We start from the raw sequence: 17,342 nt of genomic DNA on the forward strand, positions 1-17,342 counted from the left end.
TTAACAATAATTTTAATAAAATATCTGTAGAAATTCAAGGATTATTTCGTAAAAATAAGTTACTGAATCTTCAAAGAAAAGTGAGATTCCATGTGCTTTTTAACTTGAATAATTCCCATTACTGCTTCAGCTTTAACAAGTAAAAACATTTATAAGTGTAGTAGGAAAATAAACTGAAGTTTCTTGAAAACTTAATATATAAAGAATTGTCATTATCTGTTCTAATTTGTGTATTAAGGAATTTGATATTGATGGTAATTGTCTCTGTAATAGAAATATGTTTCATCTAGGTATGACCCCTAGTATTACAAGGATCTGAGTACCATCTGATGAAAGTCCAGACTTTGCCACCACCAGAAAGACCTTCAACAGTAAAAACAAAAGAATTTCCTCCTGTCCAAAGAGATGTCTGTGCTGGCCTTTGTCCTTGATTCTGAAAAATAATATGTGTCATAATTTATAAAATATCTTTGTTGTAGAAGATGCTGTCATGTTTGCTAGTCTTTGACTCAAACAAGCCATGCTCCGAACCAAATTATGTGTTTGAGAGGACTGATCTTTGGATAAATATGATATAAATTGACCTGGATACTTAGTTCAATCAAGTGGACAATTAATCACACATGTATATATTATGAAGCTGAAATAAAAACTCCAGACAATGAATGTCTGGCAAGCTGTCTTGGCTGGCAATACCACATGTGCAACCTCACACATCAATGCCAATATTAAAGTGAATATGGATAATAATAGAGATTCATGTTTGGATCCCTCTCAGATTCTGCCTGGTGCATCATTTTCTTTGATGCATTTAATTTGCTACTAGTAGAAAGAAAATTTATTAATATAGACCTTTTAGTAAAATGAGGGCTATTCTAGAAAACTATTAAAATGTAGTGTTATTTTAAGGATCTGAAGTTGGTGTCAGGAGTCTTGGAAATATTAGCAATTTAGAGAAGTATAGTCCTACACTTTTCAGTCTATCTAACTCTGGGTAGCTGTTACTAAAACTGGAATATTTCTAGAATGACCCTGATTTATTAAAAGGTGTGGTTTGCAAGGGGATAAAAAAGCAGTATAGTTAGTGAGTTATCTGTCATGTATCTGTCTACAACTACAACTGCATTTTTATTTTAATATCAGAAAAGTTACAAGTAAAATTGAGCTGCAACCCTCAAGATGATAGTCTACTTGGTACATAAATATTAATTAAAAATTTAATTAAATGCATGATACATTTTTTGCATAATACACTTTTACAAATACATTATAGATAGTAAAAGAAAAGAAGAATGACATATTTGGAATATAGCCTCTCTGAGGTATTATGTGTTCCCATAAATTTAATGTAGAATTAAAGTAGCCAAACTTGACTTCTAATTTGATTTATAAGTTATAATTTTTATGAATAAAAATATTTTATGTATCACATATATTTATACCTATATATACACATATTTACTGTATATCAATAATTTTCTCTATTTCCATTTTATATAACTATCTTTTATTCATGTACATGTGAGGCCTTCAGAATTACTTCTAAAGTAAACATTATTCTATAGATATGCAAGAATCATTCGTAAGAGAAAGGACAAAATAAGGGAATGATAAATAGGCTAAGTGAAGGGATTCTTTCCAACAGAAAATGTGAGGCAGAAGTAAGATAGATACTGATTTAATCAGAAAAATGGCACATTGGAAGTTGAGTGGACTTATGGTAGACCCCACTGTTTTGTAAACAAACAACTAAGAAGTCAATGAAAACGAGCTTTAATTCATCCTTTATTAACTATATATAAAATTTTGGGAGTTAAAAATGATAAGGGACTCTGAAATAATTTGAAAACTTACTACAATGTATTTAAGAAAAGAAATGATTAGAAAACTTGGGTGGGCCTGATGCCTTGCTGGAGATCCAAGTCTATATTTACCTGTGAATGAGATAAACAGATCATAAGATAAATTTGAGACTTCTTGACAGGCAAGCAGTATCATTTTAAAAGTTAATAAAAGTATCTATACTGTCTCAATGAACTTGGATATGCCACCATATGTACCAGTTTAATAATAATGTCTGAGCCAAACTATATACTAGGAAAAAGACAGTAAAACATTGGAAGATGAAATCATGCAATTTGCTGTTCTGTGGGTGCATCTGGAAAACATTCTGAGTGAAATCAACTAGAAATAAGCTGGAAAGACTCAGAACAATTTCCCTCATATGTGGGATATAAAGAAACAAAATAAGGAGATAACAAATATTCAAAGGGCAACATATAATTAAATCTTATTGGTTATAGTAGTAAAGATATATTGTTTTTTGGGGTTTTTTTTTGGGCCACACCCAGTGATGCTCAGGGGTTACTCCTGGCTATGCGCTCAGAAATCGCCCCTGGCTTGGGGGACCATATAGGACACTGGGGAACTGAACTACAGTTCGTCCTAGGCTAGCTAGAGCCAGCAGGGCAGATGCATTACCGCTCCTTGCACAGCTCTGGCCCCTATAAGTTTATATTTTAAAGTCCAGGAGAATGTGTTACACTATAATGATCTCAACAAGGGGCCAGAGATGTTGCTCAGTCAAAAGGTACATGTTTTGCATCTAGGAGACCTGGCCTTGATTTTTGAAATTATATATATTAAATAAAACAAAACTTTCATCAACAAACTAGGATGATATAATTATTGCATAAATTCAGCTGGATATCAGTGAAATGTTTTTCTCAGCTGGTATTCATTTGTTGTTCTTTGCAAACAGATTTCCGATATGGTTTTCTATTTCTTCTCATTGAAAATAGATTTCTTGTGTATTATTTAAGTAATATTTATGGTTTTTGGTGTGGATTTGTTTTAGGGCCACACCTTGTGGTGCTCAGAGATTATACTCAGGGGTCATTAGTAGAAGTGCTCTAAGGACCAAGATATACCCGGATGGAATTCAGGTAGGTTAACACCTCACTGTGCTATCTTTTCAAACCAGACCAATTTTAAACAATTTTCAAACTTGCTTTAGAGTTGTTACGTAGTTCTGAACTACCTCACAATGTTTAAATTTGACTCTGTGGTAATTAACTACATTTTAATTTTAGTGGATTTTTCTGAATATCCAAATATCTGATTTGCTATATTTCTCTTTCTCATAATATCTGTCAGGAAAAGTGAAAAATCAAAATTGTTGAAAGGAAACAATGCTTTAATTTCCAAGGACTGAAGTTTAACTAGCAAAACAAGGGGGAAATGTGTGGAATTTTTGTTGGTTATGCCATCTTGTACAATATCTGTGATGATATATATTCTTATTAGTATTTGCTTAACAAGTCTGCCTTTTTGTAATTTAAAATAAAACTTCCTTTGTAGAAATGATCTCTCTATGCATAAGCACAGAACAAACATAGTTTGGCTATAAATGGTGATTATCTATTTTTCACACACCATAATATTAAGATTTAGCATTCATGATATATAATGTGTACACACATATATAAGTTACCATTTCATTCTCATATGGACATTCTTAAAATGAATATGATTAATTATGTATGTTATGAGACATAGGATGAATAAAATATTTGGAGAGATGATGTCATGAAATTTTCCTATACATGGATGTACATGGGATCTATTATGCTGAGTGAAATAAGTTAGAGGGAAAGAGATAGACACAGAATAGTCTCACTCATCTATGGCTTTTAAGAAAAATAAAAGACATTTTTGCAGTAATTCTCAAAGACAAAAGAGATGAGGGCTGGAAAGTCCAGCTCACAATATGAAGCTCACTACAAAGAGTGGTGAGTGCTGTTAAAGAAATAACTACACTGACAACTATCATAACAATGTGAACAAATGAGGGCAGTGGAAAGCTCTCCCAAGAGTACAGGCAGAACGAGGGGGTGGGAGGTGGGGAGGAGGGAGATTTGGGACATTGGTGATGGGAATGATGCAACGGTGAAGGGGGATGTACTTTATATGACTGAAACCCAACTACAATCATGTTTATAATCAGGGTGTCTAAATAAAGATATTAATAAAATATTTAATTTAAATTTATAGATCAGGGTAGGACTTATTTTTGGTTTTGTTTTATCAGCATAAGATTGTGAAGTTTCAAAGTTATTCATGATTAGGTTTCAGACATAGTTTCTTTTTCTATTTATTATTTATTCTTTTCTTTAAACACCATGATTACAAACATAATTGTAGTTGGATTTCAATCATAATAAGAAAACCCCCTTCACTGTGCAACCTTCCCATCACCAATGCCTCCATCTCTTCCCTCCCCACCCCCCGCCTATATTCGAGACAAGCTTTCTACATCCCTCATTCACTGACATTGTTATGATATTTCCCAGTATAGTTATTTCTCTAACTGCACTCACCACTCTTTGTGGTGAACTTCATATCTTGAGCTGGTCCTTTCGGGCCTCATCTCTGGGAATGTCTTTAATTTTTCTTAAAACCCATAGATGAGTGAGACTATTCTGTGTGTGTCTCTCTCTTCCACTTACTAATTTCATTCAGCATAATATATTCCATGTATAGGAATATTTCATGACTTCATCTTTCCTGATGGCTGCATAATATTCCATTGTGTATATGTACTACTGTTTGTTTAGCCATTCATCATTCATCTGTTAAAGGACATATTGGTTGTTTCCAGAGTCTGACTTTTGTAAAAAGTGCTGCAATGAATATAGGTGTGAGGAAGGGATTTTTGTATTGCATTTTTGTGTTCTAGGGTATATCCCTAGGTGTGGTTTATCTGGGTCAAATAGGAGCTCAATTTCCACTTTTTTGAGAAATCTCTATATTGTTTCCCATAAGGGCTGGACTACACGGCATTCCCACCAGCAATGAATGAGAATTTCTTTCTCCCCATATCCCTGCCAGCACTGGTTGTTCTTGTTCTTTGTGATGTGTGCCAGTCTCTGTGGTGTGAGATGGTACCTCATCATTGTTTTGATTTGCATCTCCCTGATGATTAGTGATGTGGATTATTTTTGCATGTGCCTTATGGTTATTCATATTTCTTCTTTGAGAAAGAGACATACTGTTTCAACAATACAATCCTCTGAGCAGTATTTATTTCCCTCCATCAATTCCCCACACCTCCCACTCGTGAGTTTGCATCTGCAAGACCTGCTTTAAAAAAAAAAGTTTTGCTATGTGTTTTGCAGTACTGTTACTGATAGAATTTCATACATAGAATTTTACTACCTTTCAAGGCTATATTCTCTTCCAGGTTGAAATCTTCTCCACACCAGAGAAGCCTCCTCCTGTCCTCCCCGAGCCTCCTCAAGAGGCCTTTCACTAATACCAGTTCTCAGGTTTTTCTATCCATTGTCATTGGGTATTTGTTATTCCAATATTATGTTCTTTGGATTTCTAATATGAGAGAGATTATTCTGTGTTGATTTTTCTCCTTGTGACTTACTTCAATCAGCATGACACTCTAATGGCCTCTCTATGTAGCAGAAAATTGCATAACTTTATGTTATGGCAAAGTAATATTCCATTTATGTACTTATAACATGTTTTTTTTATCCAGTCATCTATTATGGGACATATACAAAGTCATCTCCTGTTTCTTTCTCTACTGATACTACTTTAAGTTTTTTCCACCTTGTTTATACATTTTCCCATTTTTTTTATGAAAAACTCTACTACACCTTGACTATGAAATAAGTAATTTATAAAAGAGAATTTCTTACTCTTTAGCATAGTATAGGATTCCATACTATAGCTGCTGCATATGATCCACCATGTCAGTTAGTTTTTATGGACAACTAAACATAAGATGGTTTATGAAATAATGCAATTATTTCAAAGTACCTTAACAGAGGGGCATTTAAAAATATATATATGTATATATACATATATATGTATATATACATACATATTACTGCCAGAAACATCAACATGAAGTATAAATAATTACAGAACTCGTGAATCAGCTACATTTTTTGATTTATTTGGGGCTACACTTAGTGGTATTTAGGGGTTCCTTCAAGGCTCTATACTCAGACTCAGGGAATTATATAGTAGTGTCAGGGTTGGAAAATGAGTCAGCCAAGTGCAAGGAAAGTGCCTTACCAGCTATTCTATATTTTTGGACACCAGCTACACATTTTAACATCTCTTCTAGAATTGAAGCTACTAATTAAAACATGAGTATACTTGGGTGTCTTTTTTTGTTTGTTTGTTTTGGTTTTTGGGTCACACCCGGCAGCACTCAGGCATTATTCCTGGCTCTAAGCTCAGAAATCGCTCCTGGCAGGCACGGGGGACCAAATGGAATGGTGGGATTCGAACCACCATCCTTCCACATACAAGGCAAACAACTTACCTCTATGCTATGTCTCCATCCCCAATTTCCCATACTTTTAGTGTTTTGTAATCCAAGTCTAAGGTTTTGTTATCATTTGATGCTCTCTATTTCCATTTTGTTTATCTATACACAAATGAGTAATGCCAAATGTGCAAACCTTTTCTTTCTTAATTATTTTCATTTCCATTATTTTCAAGTTTCTTTATGTTATTGAATTTTGTATTGAATTATACTTTACAATTAAAGGAAGATAATAAAACATATAATAATATGGTCTGTAATATACACAGTGTAACATAAAATAACAATGTGCTTTTCAATGATATACAACTAAAATGGAGAGTAATCAATAAAATATAAAATTGTTACATATATATTCCCTGAGTCAATTAATATCAACTTTTCATCTTTTTGCAATCCTATTTTACTTTTAATTTAAATTATTTCTGTTTCTATTCCCTTTATCTGCAGTGTCTTGTAAGATCTCTATACCTTTTCCAGATGTATCTGTAACCTAAATGTCTTTTTAGCTAAATTTTAATAAGATTTCAATTTTCTATTCTATTTTCTATCTCTCTCAAAACTGTCATGGCAAACAACAATGGATTCTTATTGCAAAGATGTTCCAAAATCTTCTGCTTTGTTACGGAAAAATGATGCAATTGATACAAATGAAAATCGTCATATTTCATGCCCCCAAAAGAAGTCTAATTACTGAGGTACTCTTATGTGAAAAATTTTCCCACACATCTCTACGTCATTCCCGTAGAAACTTTAAGATTCTTTAAAAGTATCTACAAAATTAGGTGAAGGGTAAAATTATGAATTTCCCACTTGGAAGAAAGTGGCTTAAATTCTATCCAATTATTTGCCATGACAACCAGCTAAACACAAAAGGGCTAGAATGGATGTAGAGTACTGCCTCTATAATCATCACTGTATGTCCTTCAAATCATGGATATGCAGCACCACTATCCGCGGCTACTTCAGGGCCATAAGCCTACATGGTAATTACATGCTTTGGAACACTCCACTTAAGTGCATCAATAATATAGTGAGAGAACGTGTTCTTTAATTCTGTACCTGTAAATGGATGAAAAAAATAAAAGAAATATCTCTGTAAAACATATAAAAGAAGGAAAATAAATTAGCCAAATTGTTTTTAAGCTGCTTTATGAAGTCTCCCTCTAAAACTCAGATAGCTAATAATTCAAAGTTTTCTACAAATGCAATCTGACAAGATCTATGTAAAAATGACTGCTATGTTCAGATATAGAAAAATTGTGAAAAACTAAAAGTATTCCAATTGAGCTTAGTATTTTTCTTTAAAATATCCATTCTAGTTGTGCATTACAAAACCCAGACTACTTTTTCTTTCATTTCTCTGTCTTCGTATTATTTTATTACTGGCATTAAGAAGGTAATACCTACTGCAATATGACTTTCAACACAAGAATTACACACCAAGGCATGACAAAACCATATTGTTCTTTAACTTATTTTTCCACACATTTAATTCATCTAACACTAAGATGTTATGCATTTTTTAAATTTTTCTCAGATTGGAATCCACTTTCTTTCAGAAATAGTATGTTAATAGACAACAAAATAAAACCATATGGTGAATAATAAATTAGTAAAAGAGTACCTATCACATCAATATAATCCAATAAAATTAGATGATCAATTTAAAATAAAAAAACTTCTTAATGGGGCCGAAGAATAGCACAGCAGTAGGGCATTTGCCTTGCATGTGGCTGACCCAGGATAGACCTGGGTTCGATCCCTGGCTTCCCATATGGTCCCTGAAGCTAGGAGCCATTTCTGAGCACATAGCCAGGTATAACACCTGAGCGTCACTGGGTTGACCCAAAAACCAACCAAACAAACAGAAAAAACCTTGAAGTAATGTAATTTAGAGTTATTTATTTTTTATTATTTTGAAATTTTACAAAACTTTTTTTTGAGCCACGCTTGATGGTGCTCAAGTATCACACCTATCTTAATTGCTGTGGGCCTCTCATGATTATTTTAGGGTGAACTAAATAATGCAAAGGATTAAACCAAAGGATCCAAATATGAGCCATGGACACAGACCTTTGAGTTATCTCCTTGTATATTGATATTACACATAAAATGTATAATAAAATTAACACTGATGGCATTGTAACAATGGTAAAAATCAAGATTTAAAAGGGTGCCATTCTACATTTTTCTTCCATTGAAGAAATAACAACAACAACAACAACAACAACAAAGAAATACATATAGATTGTAATTTTTTCTCTTTGTTTATTGTGGTCACATTCAGTGGTGCCCAGAGACCACCTCTGGTGCATTGCTTGGGGGTTGCACCCAGTAGTAAAGGGCAACCCCATGAGGTATCACATATCAAATTCAGCCCCGTCATATGCAAAGTATGTACCACATCTTCCTGACTCTATATCTTAAGAAAATTAGCTAGCAGTTTTAAAGAAATTTCCCAATGTGAAATGTTTCTTCATTTAAAAATATGGTTGCTGTTTAAATTGTTAATAAAGGAAAACTTGCTATAACCAGAAAATGTCAGAAAGCTTAAAAGATGATAATGGAATAATCCAAAATACCTAAAGATTACATAAAGAATACACTAAATAAGCATAGTTGTCTAAAAGCAACTATTCCACAGGGAAGTTATCTTCATCTATTCTCTTAGTTTAAGGTTGTATATTGGTGGACATGTTTATGCTTTATTAACTTAGAACTAATGTGTAAGTAAACCTTTTGTTATTTTAATTCTTGTTTTTGGCTCACACCCATCAGTGCTTAGGACTGGCTCTGTACTCAGGAATCACTGATATGAGTCAGGGGATTATATGGGGAGCTAAGGAATTGTACACAATTGGGCTGCATATAAGGCATGTACTTGCCCACTGTATTATATCTCTGGCCCTGATGTTCTAAGTTTTATACATGTTTTTATAAATCATCGTGTTTTAAGTGCAACTTTTAGAATAAAAATCTTTTTTTCCTACATTTTGTAAAGAATACAGTCTTTCTCTAACTATAATTTTGTTTTGTGAAAAAAATAGCCATTTTACTTACTACATGAAAACTATAGAACTTAAAGTAATAAAATAATTATTATGTTTTCAAAATACTAATAGAAACCTTGGCAAGAACTTTCAAGTGCCACCTAATAAAATTATTTACTTAACAATAACTAGTTTGTGTTAGAGAAATAGAGAAATAGTAAAGTGTTTACGATGCTTGTTTTGCACTTGTTGACGAATATTTGGTTCCAGGACTATAATTTTCTGAGCACAGCCAGATATGATTTCTGATTACAGAGAAGAAATAAGTCTTGATGTGTATCCTCCCCCAAATAAAATAAAATAAAACTTGTTTCTTCTTAATATTGAATTCTGTAAATTATAATTTATTCAGATGTTGCTTGAAATTTTCTCTACTCAAAGAATATCCTAGATAAATTATACTTTTACAAGACTCTACCAGGATGCTACTTAATTTGTCTGAGACATTACCATATTAAATCAAAGATAAAACATAATTGACTTTTGAAAGAAATATAGTCGTTTGAGTTCAAACTTAGTCTAACTACAATTTCTTTTTCTTGCTGACATGTAAACATGAGCAGAACAATTATTTTGATCCTGTCATTGCTTTACTTAACTTCACAGAAAAGCAAGGTTATAGTTAATTCTTAATAAAACTTTAGATTCTAAAGAAACTGTGGTACATATACACAATGGAATATTGTACAGCCATCGGGAGAGATGAAGTCATGAAATTTTTCTATGCATGGATGGACATGGAAGCTATTATGCTGAATGAAATAAGTAAAGGGAGAGAGACATAGAATAGTCTCACTTATCTATGTGTTTTAAGAAAAATAAAAGACATTATTGTAATAATGTCCAGAGATGATGGCCGGAAGGACTGGCTCACAATATAAAGCTCACCTCAAGGAGGGGTGAGTGCAGTTAGAACACTAACAACTACCTGACAATGTTAAAGAGTGAGAGAGTAGAATGTCTGTCTCGAATACAGGCAGAGGGCATGGGTGAAGGGAGATGGAGTGCTCTGGTGGTTGGAATGCTGCACTGGTAAAGGGGGGGGCTGTTTTTTTTGTGACTGAAACCCAACTACAGTCATGTTTATAATCACAGTGTTTAAATAAACATTAAAAAAAGAATATTTTTTTTCCTTTTTGAATTTGATTACAAATATGACTGTAGTTGGGTTTCAGTCATATAAAGAACACCTACCTTCACCAGTGCAACATTCCCATCACATAATATATAAAATGGAAATTGTAGATTGGAAAGAATTATCAGAGTTAAATTTCCAGGTTTGAAGAAAGTTTTGTTAGAGAAGTACTACTAACAGAACTTTTCTAAAATTTTTGTAAAAACTCCTTTTGAGGGCTGGAGCAGTAGTACAGATCGTAAAGCAGTTCCCTTTATTCAGGCATCCCATATAGTCCCCGAGCCTGCCAGCAGCAATTTCTGTGCGCAGGGCCAAGAGATATCCCAAGCACCATCAGACAAAAAACCAAACCAAACCAAACCAAAAGATTCCATTTAAATAATTATTAGTGGTATATACAAAAGAAAGCAGAAGTAATGGCCAAAGATATGGTTTATGTTTTCAAGCTTTGCATGCGTGACATTGACTTTGATCTCCAGCACTACATGGCCCCTGGACTACCACCTAGAGTAGCCCTTCAGGTCCTCTTAGGATTACCTGGTGTGGTCCAATTTTTCCTGTGCCACCAGAAGAGGCCCATGAAAAAAAATAATAAGAACAGTGACTAAAATTAGTAGACATGTGCCATATGACCACATGCAACTTTAAAATGTGGTTTTGTTTGGCTAGTTCATTGTTTCCTTTTGGTTTTCGCTTCCTGAGGGCATATTTTCTCTTTCTGATAAGTAGGTAATGGGAAATCTTGAAGTAAGAAGATTTTAAATCCATGGTATATTTAGTTGGCCTACAGCCATGAACTCAATGAAGGTTTAAACAGGAATCCTATCTTTGAACTGGGAAGAGTGTGGGAGATGAATCAAACAAATAGAAACTATCTCTTGGTGTCATCTAGTGGTTGCATTTCATCACTGCATAAAGACATGCCTTTCTGGTTTTCTGAGCTGAAATTGTTTTTATTGCATTTGTTTCTGACTGACTGACTGGAGTAAAAGAAGATGCCATTTTTAACAGACAAGGAAAGGTTAATAGCAATCAAGCCTTTCTGGGCTCTTCACCCTGATCCTTAGCTATCCCTTCTTATAAGGTCAAGGCACATCGATGGAAAGCTCAGTTATCCATGGTGTGAAGGTGCTGCCTGCTACCCCATTTAGGCTGCGTGACTGAGTGACTGGGTGTTGTTAAGGGACATCCACAGCCAATACACAAGGTATTTTCTCTTAGCAGGCTGAGCAGCACTCAGGGGAATCTGACAGACTGAGCTGACATGCTAACAATCTGATTGCAGATGGCACTAGTAGGAGCCTTCGAGGGAGAGAGAGGTCCCCTGACCCTCCTGTCATCTACTTCTCAATCTCCATTGCAGAATAGGAACACTGCATAACTATCACAGGGCAAGGGGACTTTGCACAAATAACTTACCCACAAATGTGCTGAAATGTTGTCTTTAATGTTATAGTTCCTTTAAGATGAACTATAATTTCTAATATAACTTTTCAGTTTTGAAAGGAAAGGGCACTAAGGCTGGGTTGACAGAAATAAATTATCTAGATAATTAAGGCTAACTACTCTAGTTTCTCCTACTCCCTGGGCCCACGCACAGACAATAATAGGGCTCAATTATTTATAATTCAGGAATACTTTTTCTTTGAGAAGAGGTTTTTCTGTAAAACTGATATTTGAATGGTTCAGAATTATAATCATTAAGGAAGCAAATTATTAACAAATTATAATCAGAAAATTTATAAATCTGAAGTCATCATAATTTTAGTTGCAGCCAATCTAACAAAGATAAGGCATGATAAAAAGAGAGAAGTAAATGCAATAGTTCATTTTCATTTTTCAATAATTACCTGTTATTTTTAGCCACGCTAAGGTTTTCAGATGATCTTAATGGATTCATCAATACTGATCAAGATATTCTTTTACATGCTTACACATATTTTATGACAACTATTTCATTGAGTTTGCTATTTAAAAATATTTAGTGTTTACTTCTCTTGATGATTACATACAGAGACTTTTTATATATAAACTAAATAGAAAAGTAACTGAATAAGAGTATAAATAAATAGTAATTTACATTTTAATTTGCTTTTTTTAACAAATAAAATTGCCTCTACTTGTAGTCCTACAGTGCAAAAGAATATATTGTATAAATAGATACATAAATGACTATGAAGTATATGTCAATTGTATTACAATATAAAAAATTATGTATTATAAATAACTGTTTTATCTTAGAGATACATAAATCTAATATTTCTCTCAATTTAAAATTTTAGTTTTAAGCAATAATTTGTATTCAACATGTCTTCTCAAAAATTTTTCACTTTGTTCTAAATAAAATTATAAAACTAGTTTATTTAATATTAAATCTTACATGAGAGAAAATCAAGTTTGGTTTGTGGTTGTTCCATATCTGATCATTGTGCTGTACATTATATTGTGCTCTAAAGGAACTGAGTAAGAACAGTGAAATAGCAATGTGGGAGTTTATGTGTGCAGCATTCATATATTTCTATCCAGAATTTTATTCTACTTACAGGAATACTTCAAGTCTAAATCACAAAGTTCAAAATTCCCAACGCATTAATACATTTGCAAAGCATATTTCCTGGTGCTAGAGCTAAAATTAGAAAGAAGAGATATTATTTCATTGATGAAGAAAAAAGGTTCTATCTTATTTCCCTCACTGTAATTTCAACTTTCTTAATAAATAAAATACCTAGTTAATACCAAGGAAATGGGCCAATATATGCCAGTGATTTTTTTGCCCACCCCCCACTCTATATTAATAGAAATGGTTTACTACATACAAACATGAACAATTTTAAGTATGATTTTAAATCTGGTTAGCCATCAACAGAGTAAAGTTCAGTTAGTGTATTTTTAAAACTAACCAAATATTTTATAATAATATTTATTGTTAAATAGCATTATCAAATAAATAGATTATATTGTCTAATATATGGCAATACTTTTGAGAACCAGCCCATCCTTGACAAGTCTACTATAACTTTACCTCATTTTCTAAGTAAACAAGGTATAGATTACAAACACCTAACTATCTCTGGAGACAGAGCTCCCTGGTTTGTTGGTGAGTGTATTCTTTGCAGGTGAGATGTCTGGTATCAAATCATGTTACCACCTGCTCTGGTATGATCCCAAAATTAAAAAATAACAACTATCTCCCCAAATACCTCACATTTTTCTATTTAGATAGACAGATAGAGATATGTAATTGAACATCTATATATAAATATCTCTGTAATTGAAACCATCAATTATATATTTATTGAACAGTTCTGGAAATTAGTTTGAAGGGAGCTCTAGCTTGCTGCTTTTCTATATTCTATTATATTAATTTATGATTCAAAAATAATTTAAAAATACCTTATAAACTACTAGTAAACATATTTACATATAGTAACTAGTAATACTGTGTACATATTAATTCATGGTTTCAATTAACATAGATGTTACAGTACTGAAGCTATTATAAAATTCTGTATCGATTTTAAAAAAGTATCCATACATAAATCCCATGACCTATACTCTATTTAGAAGGATAATAATCTTTTGAAAAATTTCATAACTGGTGCCTTTATATTCTGCATCCCTCTATTTATACTTATTATACTTCCTAGCAATGTGGATTCATAATTTTACTGTTTGTAAAAAACAAACTCCTTCTCAGAGAAGTTAGCAAATGCCTCAAAAGTAATTTAAGTATCAAATAAGACTTGGTTAGATACAAAGTGTCAGGTTCTTTGAATCGCTCTTCTAAAAATAATGTGCAATACTCTTAGATTGTAATATAGCTCCTTTTTATATATTGAAGTTAAACAGTCATTTTCAGGGACATGCTTCTCTTTCTTTGATTGCCAACATTTTTTCTACCACAGTTTACTTTTGATTTTTATATTTTTAAAAACAGTTATTTATTTAGTTAGTTTTGGGGCCACACTTTGCAGTGCTCAGGGGCCACTCATGGCTCTGTGCTCAGAAATTGCACCTGTCAGGCTCAGGGGGCCATTTGGGATACCAGGAATCAAACCCGGGTCTGTCCTGAGTCAGCCACTTGCAAGGCAAATGCCCCATCATTGTGCCATCGCTCTGGCCCTTCTACCACAGTTTAGCTAGCATTTATATCTGAATAAAGGATAGGCAGATGTTTTAAAAAACACACTTATTGGGCTGGAGAGATAGCACAGCAGTAGTGTGTTTGCCTTGCACGCAGCTGATTTAGGACAGACGGTGGTTCTAATTCCGGCATCCCATATGGTCCTCCGCGCCAGACAGGAGCGACATCTGAGAGCAGAGTCAGGAGTAGCCCCTGAGCACTGCCGGGTATGACCCAAAAACAAAGAAACTAACAAAGAAAAACACATACACTTATTGTGGACGCCTGGACTTTTAGGTAAGATTTTACTTAAATTCATTGTTACTTTTGTTTATTAGTAATTTATAAGGTTGACTTTTAGGTTATTTTTTGAATCATAAATTAATATAATGAAATATACCAAAACAGTAAGCTAGAGCTTCCCTCAAAGCAATTTTCCCGAAACTGTTTAATGTTCCATTGTATACTCTTGGCTCTTTGTTCATGTATTTCTGTTTTGTTTTGTTTTTTGAAGGGCCACATACAGTGACGCTCAGGGGTTACTCCTGGCTATGTGCTCAGAAATTGCTCCTGGCTGGGGAACAGTATGGGATGCCGGGGGATTGAACCATGGTCTGTCCTAGGTCAGCACATGCAAGGCAAACGCCCTACCACTTGCACCAACGCTCTGGCCCCTTATTATATTTTAATATATAGCCAATATTTATAAATATCACATACTACATTACCATGGGACTTTATGCAATACTACTTAGATAAGTTTTTATTCATCTCATCACAAATTGATTTTAAAATATGACATATAAATTTTAATGTTTAGGCTAGTAAGATTAAAATACCAAACAAATTAACTTTTTGATGATCAAGTCTGTTATTTTGGTTAGCTTCACTTGAATAAGTGAGCTTGTAAAGAATACTGGTCCTATTCTAGAAGAGATTTGTGTCATCACATAGAAATTCTTCTGGATTTGAGAAAGTAAACCAGTTCCATGTTGTAACATGAGAGTAAAAAAAAAAAAAAAAAAAAAAAAAGGAAACCATGTGGCAAAGAACTCCAGGAAGTTTCCAAAATTCAAGATTTGAGACTAACAAAAATGCATGGACCTCAATCTTACAGTTACTCTAAGTTATTATTCCAATCAGGTAGCTCCCGGAAGTCTCAGACTGTCTTAGTTACTTCAGACAATTTCATGACTTTAGCCTTGTAAGTCTCTGATCAATATAGTTAACCACAACCTAAATTTTTTTGTTCATGTGCTGTATGAGATTTATCTTGGTACCAGAGAGTTCACAGCTGAGTAGTGTTTTGGGGGATGGCCTGAACTGGGCCGGCTGCTCTCTCATCGTGCTACTGGGTAGCAGGGACTTCTACCTGTTTGACTTCTGCTACCATCTGCTGAAGGTGCAGCGGCAAGATGGCAAGGACGAGGTCATCAAGAACGTGCACCTGAGGATGGAAGAATAGATTCACAAGAACCAGATTCTTGAACAATGAGGTCTTTTTTTTTTTTTTTTTTTTTGGTTTTTGGGCCACACCCTGTGAGGCTCAGGGGTTACTCCTGGCTATGCGCTCAGAAGTAGCTCCTGGCTTCTTGGGGGACCATATGGGATGCCGGGGGATCGAACCGCGGTCCGTCCTAGGTTAGCGCAGGCAAGGCAGGCACCTTACCTCCAGCGCCACCGCCCGGCCCCGAACAATGAGGTCTTTGCCATCCTGAACAAGTACATGGAGTTAAAGGAGACTGACAACCCCACAGTGAAGCATATGCTCAAATTCTAGCCACCCATCCACCAGTCCCTGGCCACTGTTAGCCACCTGTCAGCCACTATGCCCAGTGGACCACCTGGCACAGAGGGAGGAAAAGGAAGAACTGGAGAATAGGAAGTTCCCTAGCACATGTCCACCAATCCAAGGGCTGGGCCGGTGCATGCTCATCCACAGCATCTCCTGTTTTTTTCCATAATGTCAATAAGAAACAAGAAAAAAAATTGAGAATGGTTTTTGTCATTTTATGGAGCAATATAAACCTAAAACAGTAGTACATATATTTTTTCTCCTAAATGTAATAATATTTTAAATTGAGCATCGCTGGGTGTAGCCAAAAACAAAATAAATAAATAAGTAAAATAAAACTGGATCACTTTCTAACACCTTATACAATCAAATAAATATGATTTAAGATATGTCTGTATAAATAGTAATCATGTAAGAAAATACAGACAATATGCTCCTTGACACCAATCTTAGAGTTCTATCTTTGGAGATCTGATCACACTAAACATCCCCACAAAGGATCTGTTATCAAAACAAGAGGCATCCTAATGAATAGGTATAGGTATTTCATAAATCTGGCCAAGGAAATTCAAAAATACATAAAGAATTCTAAAAATTCAACAACAATACAAAAAAATTAAAAAGAAAGAATATATACATACTCTAGAAAATACTTAGAATACCATTTTTATTTTATAGAACATTTATATATTCTATGAAACATATTTAATTATATGAAAAAGATGTCAATTGTATCTTATTAGAAAAATATAATTTAAAAAAGCATATCACCAAAGACCTCTGTGAATGCTAACACTTAAATACATAAAACACGCATAAAATACATAAAATTAAAAATATATTGAGTAAAAATAAGTAAAACATGTTGCATTAAACATAAAATGTAG

The sequence above is a fragment of the Suncus etruscus genome, chromosome 2 (assembly GCF_024139225.1).
Source record: "Suncus etruscus isolate mSunEtr1 chromosome 2, mSunEtr1.pri.cur, whole genome shotgun sequence".
Lineage (NCBI taxonomy): Eukaryota > Metazoa > Chordata > Mammalia > Eulipotyphla > Soricidae > Suncus > Suncus etruscus.